Genomic DNA, 20,012 nt, shown 5'->3' on the forward strand with positions numbered 1-20,012 from the left:
TATCAACACCCTTAATAAAATAATGGATTGTTCAATCATAAAATATAACTGTACCTAGATCATAATGACAAAACATCTGTTAAGAGTAGTTCCTGATAAACTAAAAGCATCTCTCAATACATCATTACTTTATCAATTACAGGAAACAGCTACTCCCTCTTCAATCACAAGTAACCCCTTTCAGGCCATGTGGACACATTTCCCAACAGTCAACAGGTCAAAGGACACACAATCTATCACTGATAACATCGCTAAGGTCAAGTAAAATTCAGCTTATTGACAACACAATAGGGTCAGCTAAAGTTCATCTTAAATATAAATAATTATATACAAGGCATGGTGAGACTCCTGTTCACATACAAAGAATCAAAGGGTTATGGTAGTCATAAGTTACTATGGTGAGGTTGTTGTTTTTTTAAAGTCATCCCATGAGGCTGGCTAGAGTGGAGAAGCCTGACGTTAGCTCAATGGCCCAAAAAGAACAAGGTTGAAAGGGCTGAACAACATAATTCCTAAGACTCGCAATCTTCAGCATTCCAATAGCTTTCCTCCTCGGCTTTTATGTGTAGCGAGAACTTCCAATAACATGAAAGTAAATTTATGGAGCAATGGTTTTAGTGATGCTGTTTTTGTATTTCCTTTTTCCACTGTATGCTTTGGCCTTGCAAGTAGCATAAAATATGCTCTCAGTGCACTTCAGAGAATTCCAGCTCAGCACATCTGAGATACTAACAATTGATGTCCACTATGATGAAAGCTTTCTTCTTCTTTAGTCTTACAGACAGATTTGGTAGTTCAGTCAAACCACTCAGCTTCTGGGTGTCCCTCCTAGCCAAGCTAGAATTTTATGTCCTCACAGGATAACCTCAGATGCGCATTAAAGGCTGTAGGCCAAATCACGTGAGCAAGTCCTGAATGGATCATAGTAATGAAGGATATATGGAGATTGGCATATGGCACGAAAAAACTGACAACTTTAACCATTAAGTGCTCTTTTTATTTCCTTACGCCACCAAAGTTACCATCTTGAATTGAACATGAAAACAACTTTATGTTTTTCCTTGTGTTCAAATTAATTCTAATCTGCACTCTATTCTATAAAGGTTCTTATGTCTTGCTCACCACCTTTGTATCTAAACAGTGTGACCTGATGTGGAACAGGAATCTGAACTAGGGTCTGCCTTGTGAGTGCCCTGGGCTATTGCAGGTCTTTCTAGATCTCTTGGGTTGAAGCTGTTCAAATTCATATAATAGCTAATGGTGTGTTAGAGTAAAAGTGATATCTCCAAGACAAAACATGGAAGTCAAGTTTTAGAAATAGTGAAAATCTCAACACCATCTATTCGGAAGATGCTATGCATGCTAAATAGAAAGCTTTTCATTGTGTACGTGAAATTATCAAACAATACTGTTAGTGATTTGAGTTACCTTGTACTCGTGCCAACCTTGACTGTGGAATCCAACTAACAGTTCAATTGTTGTAACCTATTCTTTGTATATGCAGAATATGTCAGAAGCAAGATGCAGGTTGTGCTGCTGTTTGTCATATAGGAACTGTGTGCTAGATAGAGTAAATGCAGATGTCTTTATGGGCTACTGGTATCTGGAAGGCTGTGTCCAAGCTCCGGTGTTGGAATCATGCAGTTTACTTTAACAAGTACCATTCAAATATCTATGCACTCACAAGTTCTGAATACCAGGAAGAGCAAAGTGCCATTATTTCCATCTATACACACAAACGCGCCCGCACTGTTTATTGTTTAAGCTAACAACTAATCACTGCGCTTCCCTCATCCCTACAGCTACCTCCCCGGAACACCGTAATGAACAACGGCGGATGGCCCCTGGGAAATTTATATCCTTTGTGCGATCCCAGGGAGCCCATTTGAGCAGCAGCAGCTCAGCACGGGCTGGCACAGTGATTGTTTTGGGGGCATGGCTGGAGCTCAGGCACCGTCCCTCGGCACCAGTTAGAGAGAGCCGAGAGGCGCCGCTCCCTCCCGAGGCCCAGAGACAAAGCCGCCGCCAGGCCAGCGGCAGGAGCCGGCCCCGAGAACCGAGCCCTGCTCGGATCAGCTTCTCACAGGAAACAGCGAGGCCGGCTCCAAACGCGCCCGGGCAGCAGCCCTCTACCCCGGTCCGCCCGGGGCTCCGCAAGGGCGCAGGGGGCCGCTCGCCCCTGCTGGGGGCCGGAGGTCTCTGGCGCAGGCTGATGACCCGCAGCTCCCTCCCCTCGCGGCGCAGCGGCCCAGCCCGGCCCGGGCCCCCGCCTACCGCTGGGTCAGCGGGACTGACGCCCCCCCCCCGCGCTGTTACCCCCCCGGCGGGGCGGGGGCTCCTCTTGCCCGAGCCCCCCCTCCTAAACCCGACCGCCGCCTCTCCCGCGCGTTGTTCCCCGGCCGGCCACCGCCGTGCAGGTACCTGAGCATGCAGCGGGCTCGGAGAGGCGGGGCGGGCGGGCGGTCGATCCCCGTGCAGCGCAAGCGGCGGAACGAGGCGCGGCCAGCGGAGTTGGGGGGAGAAGGTTGGCGAATCCGTTAGTCCCCCGCGGAGAGCGCGAGCCTCCGCTGCACGCGTTGCTCCGCCCGGCTGGCTCGCGCTACCCCAGAACGGCCGCTACCAACCAGCGTGGAGCGAGCGATGCTGTGTGTGTGTGTGTGAAAACCAAGTGCCCCCGCCCGTCCCCGCTACCTGAACTCGCCCGCCCTCGGGGCGGGGGAAGAAACGCTCGCCTCAGGGGGCAGCAAGCGGCGCGGCCCTAGCGCCCCCCGGATTCCAACCGCTCTCCGAATCCGACCCCCTCCCCCTTAGAGCTTACAGGCGTCAGGGCAGGGCACCCGCGCTCTGCGGCTTGCGGTGGGGTGCGCGCTGCTGCTTCACCCAAACCCCAATCTGGGCGGCTGCAGCCGCGATGTGGGGGGAGCTGCTGAGCCAAACTTGCGTGGCAACCAGGGAAGCGGCTTTTGCAAGGAATTGGAAAATGTTCAGCAAAGAGGGTCCCCTGCAATTGGCCAGTTTATCAATGGAAACAAAAAAGTGCAAGAAAAAAAGTAGGGGGAGTGGTTCCTTTCTCCTCCCCCATGGGGGGTCGGTGTGCTGAAAATTCACACATTTGCAATCAAAACCAAACTGGGATAGTGTCATTTATTTATTTATTGGGTAAACAAGGGGCAAAGGCACTCAGTCCAGATTAGAATCAGAGTGTCCACTCTGGGAGTTACACCAGGGTGGAGGATGAAGGAACCAGAGTCCCATAGTGCTTTGAGCTAGACCAAAGGGGAAGGGGGAAAAATACTGTCTGAAAAAGCAATTTCCCTATAAGGAATGGAAATATACTAAAAGATTGCACAATTAGTTTTCACTAGCGGATGTATAATAAGTGTACAGTGCTTTATTGCTGTAACTACAAGCATGATTGAATAAGGTGTTTGTGTAACTAATGTAAGAAGGTAGCTAGTACTAAATAAGTGAAATATATTATAAATGCTTTGTAGTTGTGCTAAATTGTATCAGTTTGGACTGCACTGAAGCTGGATGGTTGTAATCTCTCAATGTGCAGAAAGTTTAGCAGAACCTGTCAGAAATTAAGATGTAATGTGTTGTGCTAGGTACAGAGCCATACCAGAAAAGACAGGATAAGACAGATGATTTTGTTGATGCTTAACCAATACTCCCTTTATACTAAGCTACAACTAGTGTGGGATATCTTTACATTTTGCTGACTTCTAGAAAAACTATATTCAAAACAAGATAACCTGGTAAGAACTGGTTTGTAAATCATGGGTAATGCATGGAAAGTTCCATCAGTCATAAACATAGATAGGCTTGCATACTTTTGAAGCAGACCTACAATGTGAGGTATTATGCTGCAAACTCCTTCCTTGAGAGGATAAGAGATTTTTTTCATAGTGTGCTGTCTTGTCTTTGACTAATAAAGCTGACAGAGCCTGGGTTTTTTGACATCTCATCAAAAATCTAAGTCAAACCCTAAAACAGTGTAACTAGAGTCTATATGGTATGATTATACCAGCAAAATGTCCTTGTGTGGACAAGTCCTTTGCACTATATTTGGATACCCAAGTAGGTACAGCAGCAAAAAAATGCTCTTTGCCATCTGCAGCTGGCCAAAAGATTATAGCTGATCTTAATAAATGCAGACCTGGCCCTAGTGATCCACACAAATGTGACATCTAGGCTGGATTATTTCAAGTCTCTGTAATAGGAAGCAAGTCCCCTGCCTTGAGGAAGCTCCAGCAGTCATCTACTCAGGAACAATGGTTACACATCATCCCTTCATGCCACTTTCTGTACACAATTCAAGATTGCTCTCCTGGTTTTCTGACCCCTAGATGGAATAATGGGTCCAAGTCTCCCCCTGCAACCAGGACCTCCCATATCAGCTGCATTCTGTTGTAACAATGTTATTGTTGACCAATAGAGGGAGGCTTGTGACTGTGGGAGATTGGAGCTGAACCAAAAACATGGAATTTTGTTGAATTCAGATCCTAATATAAAACATCTCACTTCAACCAGACTTTCCACAATAGTACTCTCATTCATTTCAAAACAGCAAAAACTCTAAGCTCTCTTGCCTTTAGTAACATCCTCATTTAATTTCACTAATTCTCAAGTCATCATAATGTCTTCCACTTTAGGCTGGATCTGAATTTTTAATATAAACAAAACAAATCATAAACAAGCAAAAAAGTGTGAAAGCCTTTTCCCCACCACCCCTCTCCTTTTTTCAGGGTCACGTTTAAAAGCAGATAGCTATAAAGAGACACATAGGCCTTGTCTTCACTGGAAAAAAGGCATGTTTTAATATGTTAGTTAACATGTTAAAATCCTAGCATAGACAAGTTGTATTTTTAACATGAGTTGGTGAGTTAAACCTGAGAACCCTCACTAAAGTTGCCCTTTACCACTAAAGAGTTAATACAAATCTATGCTAGGGATTAATGTGTTAGCTAACACATTAACACGCCTTTTTTTTTGTGTAGACATGGCCTAATTATGGTGTGTTCAAAGCTAATATAAATCAGCAGTTAAAATAACTGACTCCAAACAATTGACAAACCTGGACTCTGTCTTCCTGAGCAGCATCTGCTGAAAAAAAGAAAAAACAGATGGAAACAGTTGTCTCTGCTTCTGATTGTTGTTTATGGGCTGGATGAAGGAAGCAGAGCTCTGGGAATTCAACTGAGAAATCTGTATCAGAGGTTATTTGGATTACTGAGCTCTTAGTTTTATAGAGGCCAGAGAAAGCTTCTAAACTGGCCATGACATCCTAGGAGTGAACAAAGTTTCTTTCGCAGGAATGTAAACTACCTCAGCAGAGGCCATCTAATTGAGCACATCCTTTCATGTGTTATCTCAGAACACAGAATAAACTTCTCCCCTAATGATAAAAAAAATAGCAGAGTAGCATGGCTGTTAAGCAAAGCCATTGTTTCACATGTACCTCATGAAAACAAAGTACTAAAACCCCTACATCCTCCTCAATACATATTATCACTCAATACATATGGGAAGCGCACTGCCATCAAATACTGTAATGCAAATCAGTACGAGAGAAGCAGGACGCTTTTGCCTCACCTACAATGGGCATTTAATCAAGTTAGCTGAACTGATTCTAAATGGTTTGTTGGGATGGTACTAAATTACTATGAATTACTGTGGCTGACATGAATTTGGTAAACCTGGGCAAATCTAAATTTGCTAGAGGGTTCTGGAAGCAGGGTCTCTTAGCATTAGATAAGTGTATGGAAAATTACCGAGAGTGCTGAAATTGCACTTGGACATTGACATGAACTATGTACCATGAATGTTTAATCAGGGGTCCTGTGTGTATTGCTGCAGATCTGGAAGACCTATGGTCATGGTCAGTCAATGGCCAGTTCACCTAGTATACATGCAGAAGATATGTAAATGCTGGACTTGGAACTAACTGACTTGGTTCAACTAACCCTGTAGGACAGCACAACATCAGGGGCCCAAGTTGATGGATGAGAAAGTAAATGTCAGCCAGCCTGTAGTCTATACCAGTTGTCCCTCCCAAAACTGATGAAAAAAACAAGTTATGAAATGCTAACAGGGTATATTTTGGGAACATGTGATCCCTTTAAAAAAAAGAGTATAAGAATTGGGGAATAGCATACGTTTCACACACACGCACGCACACCAATTAACATCCAAAGAGGCTTGTAATGTAAGGTGGAAAAGCCCAGGGTAGCCAACACCCTGCTACAAGGGACTTTTGAGCCAGAGGGTTTCAGGGTAGCCAACACCTGCCCTGGGGAACTGTTGTACTATTGTACAGACCAAGAAGAAGAAAAGCGGCCTCCATCTAGAACTGGTACAGTAGCTACATCCGCTTTGTTTGCCTATCAGGATTCTGTGTAGGGCCAGCATAGTTACTGAGGGTTTATGCTTGGGGAATTGAGGCTTATTAGGAAGAAGTATTGTATAACATTTTGCTGCCTGTCTGTGATTCTTTCAAATAAACAGCTTTACATTAACAAAAATTGAATCAAGGTTTTCACTGACATTAATACTGTAAATTCTGCCAAGCTGTGGGCCAATAAAAGATCCAGCCCTTCATGTCTTACAAAAGGTTTAAGAGTTTTAACATGAATTGACTGAACAATTTAGTCTGGGCTACACTGCATTTATTTGTCTAAGGTATTTATCTGGTCCCCATCACTGTAGTATCTGAATACCTCACAATCTTTAATGTATGTATCCTCAATACCCCTGTGAGGTAGGTAAGTACTATTTTACAGATGGGGAACTCAGGCACAGAGAGGTTAGCTGACTTGTCCAAGGTCACACAGGAACTTGTGGTGGAGCAGGAACTTGAACCCAAGTTTTTGGCTAGCACCCAAACCAATGAATCATCCTCTCTCCCCTAATCCATCTTCTGTAAACCCACTATAATTTTTTTAAACCCAGGTTAGAACACATTCAGTTTAAAACACATAGTTAAAACATACTCATCTAAATCAAAGGCTCAATGTAGTCAAGATCTCAGGAAGGAGTGATCAAAGAAAGTATAGGAAAAAACAGAATTATAACCATGAAGAGTAAGATTAAAAGAGGAAACCAACTACAGAGAGGAAACTATAAAATATCAGTTTGGGGGAGTTAAGGAAATTATTGGCTCTAGTCTAGTTTATCAATCCAAGGGATTGATGACTCAGAGCCTTTCATCTTTAGATTGCCAGTTAATATATAACCTAGGGTAGTTAAAGAAAGCTGCTACCATATCATGTTTTGTGGCCTGTGTGCAATGAGTTTGGTGGTCTGAGTCCAGTTCTGTTTCACAGTAGTGAGTGTAGCACAATTTGGAATTTTTTTGGTACTTGTAGCCTCAGCGGATAAAGCAAGGATTAAATGGGCATGGAGAATTCACTATGCTCTTTCGATTAGAGGTGATTGCTACAACAGTTGCACACTGTGGGAAAATTTATGAGGATGCTACATGTGCTGTATCTGTTCTTCGGACAGAAAACTTCAGCCTTTAGATCTGACACGCTGATACATTTGCTGAATACTAAATTCACACACAAATAAAAAACTTCACAAAGTAAAGAAAATGAAAAGTAGCCTTACAAGGTGATTAGATTTAATTGTTTAACAACATTGCCCCAACTTTGATTTAAAAAAACAAAAACAAAAAAAAAAACCAACCATGTTTCCTGATAAGAGACTAGGGAAAAAATTCTCACAGGCTGAGCATACTCAGCAGAAGCCCTCAACTATGGAACTTCTTTCCATCAGAGATCAGGATGAGCCCCCATCTCACCCATTTTAAGAGATTCAGCACCAGACACATCTCTGTAGATCTTCCCTTTACCTGAGCTATAGTAGGTTGTCAATTTCCACCTGGTAGAAAATCACTAGGTATTAAAGCCATTTGGGATAACAATGAAAGGAGGGTAGGGTAGAGAATGTTTTTGCTTTTAGAGCAGAATCAGTGTGATCCTCATTTCATTATATGCCACACCTAGATACTAGAATGATTTCTATGCTAGAATGAATTAATTATATTAGATCATCAAAGAGATAAAAATGGAAACCTGATTTGAATGGGAACAAAAAGATGAATTTTCTACCATACTAGGAAAGAAGCAGGATAAAGCTTTTGAGACTGGCCACTTAAGACAAGAAGGGTAGAAACAGGCTAATTTATTATACAGTTCTCAGTACCTGTTGGGTGGAGCAGGTCTCCTAAATAAACATAGCTAACACTGAAAGCAATTAATCTGTCTGTTTCATTTGCAAGACTAGTTGCATTTAAAAGGGAACAATTTGCAACATTCAGCCATTCAGAAACCTGTCTCCAGCCAGACAATAGTGGGACCAAATGTGTTTACCCCCATCCCATCCAATACAACTCAACAAGATGTATCTTCATTGCCTGCAAAAACTATTTCAGGCAGCAAAGACAATATCAGCTATAGTTAAGGCACTTTAATTAAAACAATGGTTTTATATTTTTCTTTCCCTCTGGTTCCCCATCAGGCTTTTCACATACCTCAAAGTGAGGTTGTGCCATCTAAGGACCCAATCATGTCCATGTGCTTAATTTACTAATGTGAGCAATCCTATTCCTGGTAGCAAAAGTTAAGTATATGCATAAGGATTTATCTTCACCACAGAGTTAACCCCAGGCTCTTACTGGTGTTCCCTAACCTGGTTCCCATCCATGCACAAAAACCTCTCACCCAAGTATGTGGTGCTTTATTCCCTGAGCTAGCTGCCCTGTCTTTAGGTAGAGGCTAAAACCAGAGAGCTGCTTACACTTGGACTGATAACATGCCCACTTTCCAGTCTTGCAGGCCAGACCACTTGAGTGCTGATAGTCATCCAACACCTTCCCACAATTCCCCGTGTGCCCAGAAGAACAGTTAAGTTCTCCTACAATTTCACTGGGAAAGAATCATAGAACAGTTCAAGTCAAAACATCAAGAATCACAGGAGATGATCCCAGAAGTCCTATCACCTCACACAAGTGAGTACAGCCCACTGTAGACACATTTAAGAATGGCTTTGCAGTGTGATTGCTCACAGCTGAGCTAGGCCAAGCCAGGTGCTGATCACCTCCCTTTATCTTTCTTTGTTTCCCCAAATAGGAGAAATGTTAATCAGTTCTAAACATTTAGACTCTTATCCTGCAAAAATTCCTGGGAGTGGCCCCACTGGATAACTCGTGCTTGTATTTAAAACTATCCCTAACTGTTTGCAGGATTGGGCCTTATTAGTTTATATTAAACTCTAACCAGATAAGCCTTAGTCTCATCATCAATATGTAAAAAGGGGTCTATACCCTTAATATTTTACCACAATCTTAAGAGAAATCCTGAAGTGCAAACCTCACATGGGCTCGGAAAGGTTAAGGGAACCTGAAAGTGTTAGTCACCTCACTGATTACACCTGGGGAGGGTGTGGTCAGCGTGAAAAGGATGGATTTAAAAGAGAAGATAGGTGAGTTGAGAAAAAATATGGGGGAGTTCCTGCTCTCTGAAAAGCACCCTGAATGAAGGCTGAGAATCACATGGGAGAAAACTAGATAGACTGCTTCCAGCTAGGGTGAGCTGAAAGCCAGATGGGAAGCGGGAACCTTGATGAGAGTCAGCCAGCCTGACAAAGTGGGACTACAGCAGCACCAGAGAAGTGGAGTTGTTTGAGACAGAGGAGGTTATGATGCAGGGGGAAGACTATCACAGCTGAGGTGTGCCTGTGAGAATGAGGTGGCTAACCCCAATGGAAGATTCAGTTGTTGCTGTGCTTCTGTGGGAGATGTTAAAAGACTCTGGGGCCCCAGCAAGGAGCAGACCCCTGAATGTGACTTGTCTGGAGAGTCAGGCCATTCCTATGGCTGGAATAGGCCAAGGAACACAAGAGGGAAACAGAGGCACAGTTGGGTGTAGAGAAATATGGTGTTTAAGAAGGTATTGCCTTCAGTGGAGAGCGAGCAGCAACCAGAGAAAGGAGCAGGGCCCTTGCAATGAGAAGGAAAAGGAGCAGGGGTTCCATGGCACCTATGCCATGGAGACTAGTGAGAGAGTTCCATGTGGGAAACTGTTCGTTAAATTGGAGAATATGGGGATTAATATGAGACTTGAAAGGGGGAGTAAGAAATCCCTAAAAGGGAGACTATACTGGGTTTTGCTGAAAGGTGAACTCTCAAGCTGGAAAGAGGTTGTTACCCCAAAAACAGATATACAATATCTACTGCCCCCTCCTTTACCAAAGGTTCCCTCTAGACTAGCCCACCTATCTATATTCTGTTTCTATGAGGTAAAAGGGGTCCATTCCCTGATGAAATACTTGTTTACCAGGTGTTCCCCTTTTGTGAGCTCCCCAGAACAGCTTGGACCTGTTATGCCTGGAGGGCACAGATACAGCCCTCTGATAAAATGATTGACACACACGCAGTGTTCTTCCAAAACAAAGCGCCTCTTTATTTGTGCAGATAATAGCTTCTAATACAGTAGCAATCTGAACACAAATAATCTAATCACCAATCCCTTGAAGCATAAATACAAGTTAAAGTATCTCAAGTATAATGTCATACAGTTAGAATAGGGCTAAATGGCTGCATTCTGCAGTCACTGTCAGCACTTTTTATACAATCTAAACTTTATACATTAACACACACACACTTATTAATTCAGACACATACATGTATACTCACTAACAACTATTAAGCAGGCTTACTCTCTCTGCTGGCTTCTTTACTTCTGCTGTCTGGGTTCCTTCTGATCTGTCACAGCTGCTGCTGCTCATACTGTAGCTGCTGAGATTGCTGTCATGGCTTTTTATATTCTCTGTCTGATCCAGATCTCTGCTAGACTACCTAATGATCTCTTCTCTTGTACTGACCTTCTTCTCTTGTTCCTGACTTCTCAACCTTTGCCTGCTGACTGTCCTTTATACAGTTTTGCCAGCCACCAGACCCTTTCTGAGCATGCTTGCATTCTGATCATTCCAATCATTCTATTGGCTACTTTTCAACCCTTTCTTTATCCTCCAATCAGAATTGTTGGAACCATAACTGTCAATCATTGTGGTATTATGGTCTCTAACCTTTAGCCTCTATATTCACTCCATTTATGCTTAACTGACCTACTTAGGCAACCTTTAGCCCACATTCCTACTGAGCATGTTCCACTTTTTACTTGGATGCATGCCAACATTCCACACATACCAAACTATGAACAATTACCTCATCCTTATTGTATGTATCCAATTATCAGTTTATTTACCTTAGTGCTATGGTATGCTGTTAGCAATTTATTTCTTTGTTATTTCAACTAATGTTTTCCCTATTTTCAGCTAATGGTGGCAAAATAATGCTTTTGGTGCTGTGCTTAAGAAAAAATAGAATTGTTTTAAAATCTTCAGTATCTGTTACTAGTGGAGTTATTCAAGAATTTGTCTTGGAACCAGTCTTATTTACAATTTTCACTAGTGACCATGGCACAAAAAGTGTGAGTGTGCTAATAAAATTTGCAGATGACACAAAGTAGGGAGGTATTGCCAATACAAAGGAGGACCGGAATATCAAGCAAGAAGATCTGGACAAGCTTGAAAACTGGAGTAATAGAAATGGGATGAAATTTAATAGTTCAAAGTGCAAGATTATGCACTTGAGGCTAACAAGAAGAATTTTTGCTATCAGCTGGGGACTTATCAGTTGGAAGTGAGGGAGGAGGAGAAAGACTTGGGAGTATTGATTGGTCATAGGATGATTATGAGCTTTGATGCAGCAGTGAAAAAGACTAATGCAGTCCTAGGATGCATCTGGTAAGATATTTCCAGCAGAGAAAGTGAAGTATTAATACTGTTTATACAAGGCACTGATGAGACCTCATCTGAAATACTGTGTGCCGTTCTGGTCTCCCATATTTAAGAAAAATGAATTCAAACTGTAATATGTGCAGAGAAGGGCTACTAGGATGATCCAAGGAATGGAAAGCCCTCCTTATGAAAGGACACTCCAGGAACTTGGCTTGTTTAGCCTAACCAAGAGAAAGCTGAGAGGAGATATGATTGCTCTCTCTAAATACTTCAAAGGGATAAATACCAGGGAGAGAGAGGAGTTAAGTTAAGCAACAAAGTGGACATAAGAATAAATGGATATACACTGATCATCACAAATTTACACTTGAAATTAGACGAAGGTTTCTAACCATCAGAGGAGTGAAGTTCTGGTACAGGCTTCCACTGACAGCAGTCAGGGCAAAAAACCTAACTTGTTTCAAGACTGAACTTGATAAGTTTATGGAGGGGATGGAATAATGAGGCTGCCTACAATGGCCCGTAGCCAATCTGCGAGTGCTAGTAGCAAATATCTCTAGTGGCCGGTGATGAGACACTAGATGGGGAGGGCTCTGAGTTAGTACAACAAATTCTTTCCCAGATGTCTGGCTGGTGGGTCTTGCCCAAATGCTCAGGGTCTAATTGATAGCCATATTGGGGTCGGGAAGGAATTTTCCCCAAGTCAGACTGGCAAAACCCCTGGGGTATTTTGTCTTCCTCTGCAGCATGGGTCATGGGTCACTTGCAGGTTTAAACTAGTGTAAATGGTGAATTCTCTGTAACTTGAAGTCTTTAAACCATGATTTGAGGACTTCAGTAACTCAGAGTTCATGGGTCTATTACAGGAGTGGGTGGGTGAAGTTCTGTATCTTGCAATGTGCAGGACGTCAGATTAGATGATAATGATGGTCCCTTCTGGCCTTAAAGTCTAAGTGTGAGTTTGCCTATGGAAATTACATTGGGAAAAAGCTCCACTACATGACACCTGGAAGGTTTCCAATAGTTCCAATTTTTCCTAGTTAATTTTGTAACCAGATATTGCTCTGAATTTTTGAATTAGTGAAAAAAAAGGGTTGGAATAGTAGTTTCTGGTCTGGATATATACAAAAGGGTCTCATCTGCATATAACATCATTTTATGCTCCCTGGAACCAAGTTGTATGCTTCAGATATCTGGATAGCTATTGCCAGAGGCTCAAGAGCCAAATGAAAAGGTTATGGATAAAGTGGACACCCTTGCCGAGTGTTACACAAGGCTGGTATAAGCAATCAGTGGCCATTTATCAATGAGACATAGTAACACCTGATTTGCAGACTGATAATGCAATTTAATGAGAACAGTATCACTATAGCTAATACAATATTAATATAATACTATTACAATGTTATACCTGCAAAACCTATAGAGATAAGTTCTCACCCAATAGGCTGTGCACAGGAGTGTTCTTCGGGAAACTTTGTCAGATGGCTAGTCTGGCAGAATTCCTGCTGGATTCAGCTGGCAGAATGCACACCTGACACCCCAAGTATACTATTTTTATAGTCCATTTGTACACAACCACCATGGCTGGTACACAGCAGCTGACGACATCTCATGGCTATTCCTTATGGGTATTCCACATACTTTTCTTCTACTTATCTACGTCGGTCTTTAATTATTTACTATGATTTACATAATTATTTGATAGTATAAATAATTATCATAAAAACAAACAAAAGAACATTCTCTCTCAGACTAAAACTATTATGCTATCATATTACTCATGTTCAGACTCAAGGTTGCATTTCCTAAATGGTTTTTCCTTTTGATTTAGGCAGCTGGTTTGTGAGAATGTAAGTGGTTAATAGTTAAAAGGCTGCAGCCTACAGGCCACAAAATGTGGTCAGTGCTGCAGGACAAAACCAGGCCCACAGCCTACACCAAGTGCCCTGGAAGAGGCAGAAGGTATCGGAGGTCACATTGTTGGTTGTAAAGCAAGAGACTGGATGAGAATATAACAGTTGGATCCAGAAACTAAACAATTCCAAATACAAATTTTTGTAGGACATAAACATACACCTCCACCCAAGCCTTTACTGAATCTAAGGCTAATATAAGGCTTGTGGTTGGGGGTCATCGTATTTCACTGCTCCAATATCAATAAACTGTTAACATTTATCAGAGCCATGATGGCCTCTGGGAAAATCAACTTGATTTGGATGTACGATAGACCCCAAAAATCTTCTCTTATCTCATCACCAGAACTCTTGACAATATTTTGACATCACTATTAATAAATGAAGTTGGCCTACAATTGGAACATACTGTGGCATCTCTTCCTGATTATGAATAATTTATATTAGGGCTTCCCTCAACATAGCATATAGAATTTAGCAAGGAAACCATCTGCCCACTTTCATACTCTTAATTGCCTCAGTTAATTCATCCTCTGTTAGGGATGCATCAAGGTTTCTGTGCTAGGCTGCAGTAATTTGTGGTAATGTAATATTTTTGAAAATTGATCCAAAACATCTATGGAGGGATAAGTATCCAATTTATACAGATCTCTATAGAAATTAGAGAACTCCTGATAAATTTTGTACAACACCTAAATATATTAATCATGGATGGCCATGATTCTACATGCAGAGGGCTTTTGTCTTAGTATAGTAGAGTTAGTATGTCAGCAATTTGCCAGCTTTTTCACCAAATTCACAGAAGTCTTGCTTGAGTCAAAATAGGGTGAATGGAACCTGTGCTGAGTGCAGCTTATTGAGTTCATATCTACAATTAATCAAGGATGGCAGCAAATCTGGAGAATGGGCTGTGACATAAGACAAATCAGGCTCTTACTTTTTTCTCAAGAGCTGTCATATTTTCTTTCTTCTGGGCAGATGAAAAACTTTATTCTCCCCCTCAAGTAGGCCGTGAGTGTCTCCCCACAATAGCCAGCTAGAAGATGTTTAAGGTTCATTTGTCTCTAGGAATAGGAGACAATTTTCAATACAAAATTTGAAATGGGGATCTAATAAAAGTGAAGAATTAAATCTCCATCTACCTGGCTGCTTCTCACCTGAGTGTTGCTATATGAAGAATTCTAGAGGCATGATCAAAGACAGCAATTGCATTAATAGAGTCAGTTACAGAATAAGCCAAGTCCCTCAAGATCAAAAAGAAATCTGTATGGGAATAGGACCCATACACCTGAGAAAAATACAAACAGTCCCTACGTGTAGGCCCCAGCACTGTGATGTAGGCCAGAACTAGAGCAGGCCCAGACCATGGATACATATTTGAAGCTTAAGGGTTAATCCTCACACTGAGAGAATAAAACTAGGCATTATAGATAGGGATGTTCCGGACACATTGATTGTTTGTTCATGCCACCCCAAGCTGCACTATGATAATTGACTGTAGTGCACGCAAGAATATTGTGACACGAATGCAGTATAGTGGCCAGGGCTAGGCCTGAAGTTAGCATAAGTGACAGTAGCTAAGCCCAAAGTGGCCTAGCTATGAACCCGAGCTAAAAGTGGAAATAAGCTAACCGCAAAACCGGCTGAAAGCAGCTTGAAGGCAGTTAAAGTAGTAAACAACCTCTATATGTGGTAAAGATGTATGCATATACTATAAAAGGAATAGGAATCATGCATGATAGTGGGAGAGGGAAGTAATAGCTGATTGGTTATCTTCTGATCCGCTAACAGATTGGCTATTGACCTTTGTTTTTCCTTGCACTATTGGTGTGCTTTTGGCACCCAATCAGGATAAGGGAGTGGGCTTTATCAGGACTGGGGTAACACGCTGAAGTTGGAAGTCTCACAAGGCCTGTGGAGGATCCAGCAGGGGCTGCATGTTAGGTCCGCTTCTGGTGCGGCTCGCTTACAGGGAGAGATGGGCTTCCCCTCCCTAGTTGTAAGTATGACAGATTGTAAGTGCCTGAATTGCATTGCTTGCAGCTTAAATAAACAGCTTTTTGTAGGCACTGGCTTGTCCACCCACCTCCTTCTCACCACTGAGATCTCAAAGCACAAACCCTCCGTCTTGGCGGAGTACATTGACTGCTTGAATATATGAGTGGGAACATCCTGACTAAACATTTTATGATTTAACATTTCCTGCTGCTATTAAAATTTAATAGGGAAAGGCTGAAATGGACGGGTAGCAAGACACTCAGATTCTTTTATGAGGACTCTGAGATTGATGGGAAAGAATACCTCAGGTTGAATCAATGAATAGTTTTATTAATGATTACAAGCAACAAGACAATTGACAAGACTTCTTGCAAGCAAATAGTTATACAATTAACATTTACACTTATTCATTACTATTTATGGTACCTTATCTATTACCTATCCTTATCCTAAAAGCATTCTTTTTTAGCAATTGCCTAGGGGAGACGTGCTCCACAGATCTCAATTAAATCCCCCCGATTCCCTGAGTCCATAGACTCCTGAACTATCCGGATACTATACTCACGGCCAGACTCTGCCTCAACCTCTGGTCTGGGTCCTTGCTTCAAAACTCTCGTCCTCAACAGGTGGTCACTGGAGCTTGCAAGCTTCTTAGGGTTGGTGTCCGATAGACTCAAGAGTAGACACCCCCTCTTGAGCTGGGCTGCAGTCCACTGAACCTCTGTCTGCTCTGAGTATTTATTTACTTTTCCGACACTCTGTGGTCAAACATTTCACGTGGGTTTTGACTGTCTTGCAGAAGTCTGCCTAAGCGCATCCAGCGATCTGTGGGTGCTCACCTCCGGCAGATGAACTGTCGATGAGCACATCTTACGGTTGAACATATTTCTGTGGTTCCGGTTTAGCTCTACCTCTGGCAGATGGCCTGCGGTTGAGCGTATTCCTGGCATTACTTGTTGTAAGTTCCTTATACTATCTTGGCCTGTCGTAATTTTCCTATGCCGTGTGGTTAACTGTTATAAGTTCCCTGTGCACGTTGGTCAATTATATTTTGCTAGGCCTTGCATTTCATTAGGCCTGCTGTCCAATTTTAATGATATCACGCATTTATGATACATTGGGATTCTGTTTGTGAAGATCTTCGTATGAATGTTTGGGAATATCCTGAAATCTAATTGTGATAATTTACAAGTGAAGTAACGTGCCCAATGTGTATCAGGAATGTGGTTGATGTGTAAATCACAGGGCAATGAGAGGGCAAATAAGGGAGGGAGAGAAGATGCTTTTGTTTAAAGAACTTTTACAATCTAGATGGCCGAAGATCAAGATAACTCCAGAAAACAGGGGAGTTAACACCCAAGGACAGGAACAAGACAAAGTGTGAAACAGGAATGAAAGAACAATGGGAAAGCTGTCACACGATATCAAACGTAATTGACGATTACATCAAACAAGGAGACTATCTGACATGACAAAATCCATAGACCTGAATGGGGATGGATAAATATAAAAATGGGGTGAAGGAACCTGGACTTTGGGCTCGTTCTGCAAACCCCAAGGAGCATCGTGTCGCAGCCTCTTCGAAGTATGTCTCATGCAAAAGCTCTGTCTGCCTTTGCTTTCATAATGAATATGCTTTTTTCTTTTTAACTGGAGTGTTAAGACTCTACTTTCCAGGAAATAAAATTAAAATTCAGGACCATTTGGCTGTGGTAAGAATTATTTTTGTATATATAGTCCTACTAATGAAGGTGATGGAATGGTTGTGTCATTTGCTCTATTACATCCCATCCAACATCCCACACAAACACCCATGTCGGGGAGGGAGGGAGTCTATGGATGAAATGTCTCGGATGTTTATTCCACAGATTTTTGGATTACCTTGCCAAATGCTTGCTAAAAGGGTGCGCTATCAGTATAGGGCCGTAGACTGAACACAACCTAGTGGTTGTCAATCATGGTGTGTGACCTTTGTGGATCTGCACATGTGCAGAAGAGACTCCTGGCCTGAAGAGCATGCGTCTCAAAGTCCTGTTATAGTTACAATTCATGTGAAGGGTACGATCCTTACTCTGCCCAGCAGAGGTTCCTGATTTGTTAATCTGTTTACCTATCAATAACTCCCTCGTGTGCTTTATTGATTGGTCAATTGTCAATGTCAAAGAACTGATAACTGTAAGCCAGATAATATATATACTGTTATCTGCTAGCTAGGTTGCCCCACTGTGACTTTGCCTGACCAACACAGTTCCAGTGTTTATGATTTCATTGCTATAATAAAAGCTATTGTTTGAATACTTACCAAAAACTCTGGAATTGGATATCTTGAACCAGGCAGGTAACAGAAGGAACCCTCAAAGGAGCACTAGTGCCTGGGAAGGGGAAGGCCTACTAGTGCCCAATGCTTGCCAGACTTCCAGGGAAAGGGAGAGGGAAGAGCACTAAAAGATAAGTCAAAGCAAAAACATGAAAACTCATAAACATATATAACAACTTAATACCAAGCATAGTAGATCACAATGAAAAGGACACAATTATCAAATATTTAACACTATAAACTAAACTCCTCCATAAATTCTTGAGGGGTTGGGCCAGGCAGGCACACCAACCAAGCACTGTGCTCTGCAAATATCCATTCTTTAAATTATTACTACTATTATTTTAACAGGCATTCTACTTTTCCCATGTCACAAAGTACTAACCACATTGTAAGGAGATAGAAAGGGAACACACATTCCACAAATGTAATAGTTCTTAACCTCGTATCTCAAGGATATGCCTCTGTATTATCCCCTAATTTGTAATCTTTGAGTTGGCAAACTGAAAACACCAGAGTAATGATAATACAGCTTGGTGCACTAAGTGAGACATTGTATGTTGTGGAGATTATTTGCCCAGGGCCACATGCCCTCGCCCTCTTTTTAGTTTACAACCAAACAGTCACTTTCCCTTCCACATACTAAATAACCATACAGCTAGTGGGAGAAATCTAACTGCTCCCACAAACTGTAAATTACTGCACCAAAAAACGCAAACCCATTGAACATGTGACTCTTCTATATTAACTTTATGTTCATGCATTCAGTGTTTGAGCTTATAAAAAATGTGGGGGGGGAGGGACTGAAGTAGTTGGGGGCAGGGCATGGGCAGCTGGTGGACCCCCGTTGGGGAGGCTAGCCCATGGCCCCACCCCTTCCATCTGAGGCCACATTCCTCCATCCTCGCTGCCAGCCGGAGCTGCCCCCAAGCTGACTGAGTCCCCTACTATGGCTGGGGAAGAGCCCCACTCCAGTCAGCCCAAGTTGCCGCTGGCCCCAGCTCCAGGCAGCCTGAACACTGGCCAGCCAAGGCCCTCCTGAGCATGGCCCCAGCCACCCTGAGTCCCAGCCAGGCTCCTCCAGCATCCTGTGGCCCCAGCCACCCCGAGTCCCTGCTGGACGGCCCTAAGTCCCAGCCAGGCAGCCCTGGCTGCCCAGAGTCCCTGCCACATGTGGCATCAGTGCCAGGTGGCCCTGGCCATCCTGGAGCACTGGCTGGCCAGCCAGGTGCCACTGGCCACACCCAGTCCAGACCAATGGCTGGCCCACCCAGGCTCCGTTCCCACCTGTTTTGGGGGAGGCTGTGATTAAGGGCAGGAAAGACTGCTGCTGCAGTGCTGCCTGGGAGTGGGCCTGCCCTGCCTGGTCTGGGATGCAGCAGAAGGGGGCAGAGCACTGGGGCAGAGCATGGGTGGAGCCACACAGCTCTTTGGGAAGGCTAAGCCTTCCCCTGCCTATGACACTGGCCGCCCATGGGGGAGGAGGTTCCAAGGGGGTTCCAAGCAAGTGGGGATGGGGCAACAAGGAAATGAGACTGGGGAAATAGAGGGACAAAGGGAGATCATGGGGGGAGAGGAAGGCAGGGAACATAGAAAAAAGGGTCAAACAGGGGCAGGGTAGGAGGAAAGAAGTAGGAGATGATAGGGAGGGCAGGAATCACTGTGCCTGTAGATCAGCAACCCATAGGGGTCGTTTCCTTTGCTCTGTTGGCCCATAGGGAGTAAAACTACATTGCTCATTTCCTGTGTGGCTTTCCATGATGTCTTGAAGGAGAAGAGCCCTCTCTTGCATTTCCAGCACATGGGATGTCAGCTGCCGAGCTTTGAAGATCCCCAGCAATAAGGCATGGTGACACAGCAGGGTCTCCCAGTGGCACCACTTTTAAAAATTGGTATTAAAGCTGGCCTCACATTATTACAGAGCAACAGGGAGCTGCACTGCCCCCCTGGTGATCTCTCTGGTGTATGTCTTCACT

General features: G+C 43.1%; 1 protein-coding gene and 1 long non-coding RNA gene across 2 annotated transcripts in view; one reads left to right on the forward strand and one right to left on the reverse strand.

Annotated features, from left to right (window-relative positions):
• The window catches only part of RESF1 (retroelement silencing factor 1), a 48,483-nt gene extending 45,936 nt beyond the window's left edge, over positions 1-2,547 (reverse strand). The window contains exon 1 of the mRNA XM_067536108.1: positions 2,422-2,547. The gene's annotated coding sequence lies outside the window, so the exon portion shown is untranslated. The remainder of the gene's footprint in view (positions 1-2,421) is intronic.
• A 14,062-nt stretch (positions 2,548-16,609) lies between these two features.
• Positions 16,610-17,423, forward strand: LOC137145366 (uncharacterized). The gene is made up of 2 exons (XR_010917636.1): positions 16,610-16,677; positions 17,031-17,423. It is a non-coding gene; the product is annotated as an uncharacterized lncRNA (long non-coding RNA).
• The last annotated feature ends 2,589 nt before the right edge of the window (positions 17,424-20,012 follow it).

The sequence above is a fragment of the Emydura macquarii genome, unplaced genomic scaffold (assembly GCF_026122565.2).
Source record: "Emydura macquarii macquarii isolate MOO-44397 ecotype Brisbane River unplaced genomic scaffold, CSIRO-AGI_Emac_v2 contig_3530, whole genome shotgun sequence".
Lineage (NCBI taxonomy): Eukaryota > Metazoa > Chordata > Testudines > Chelidae > Emydura > Emydura macquarii.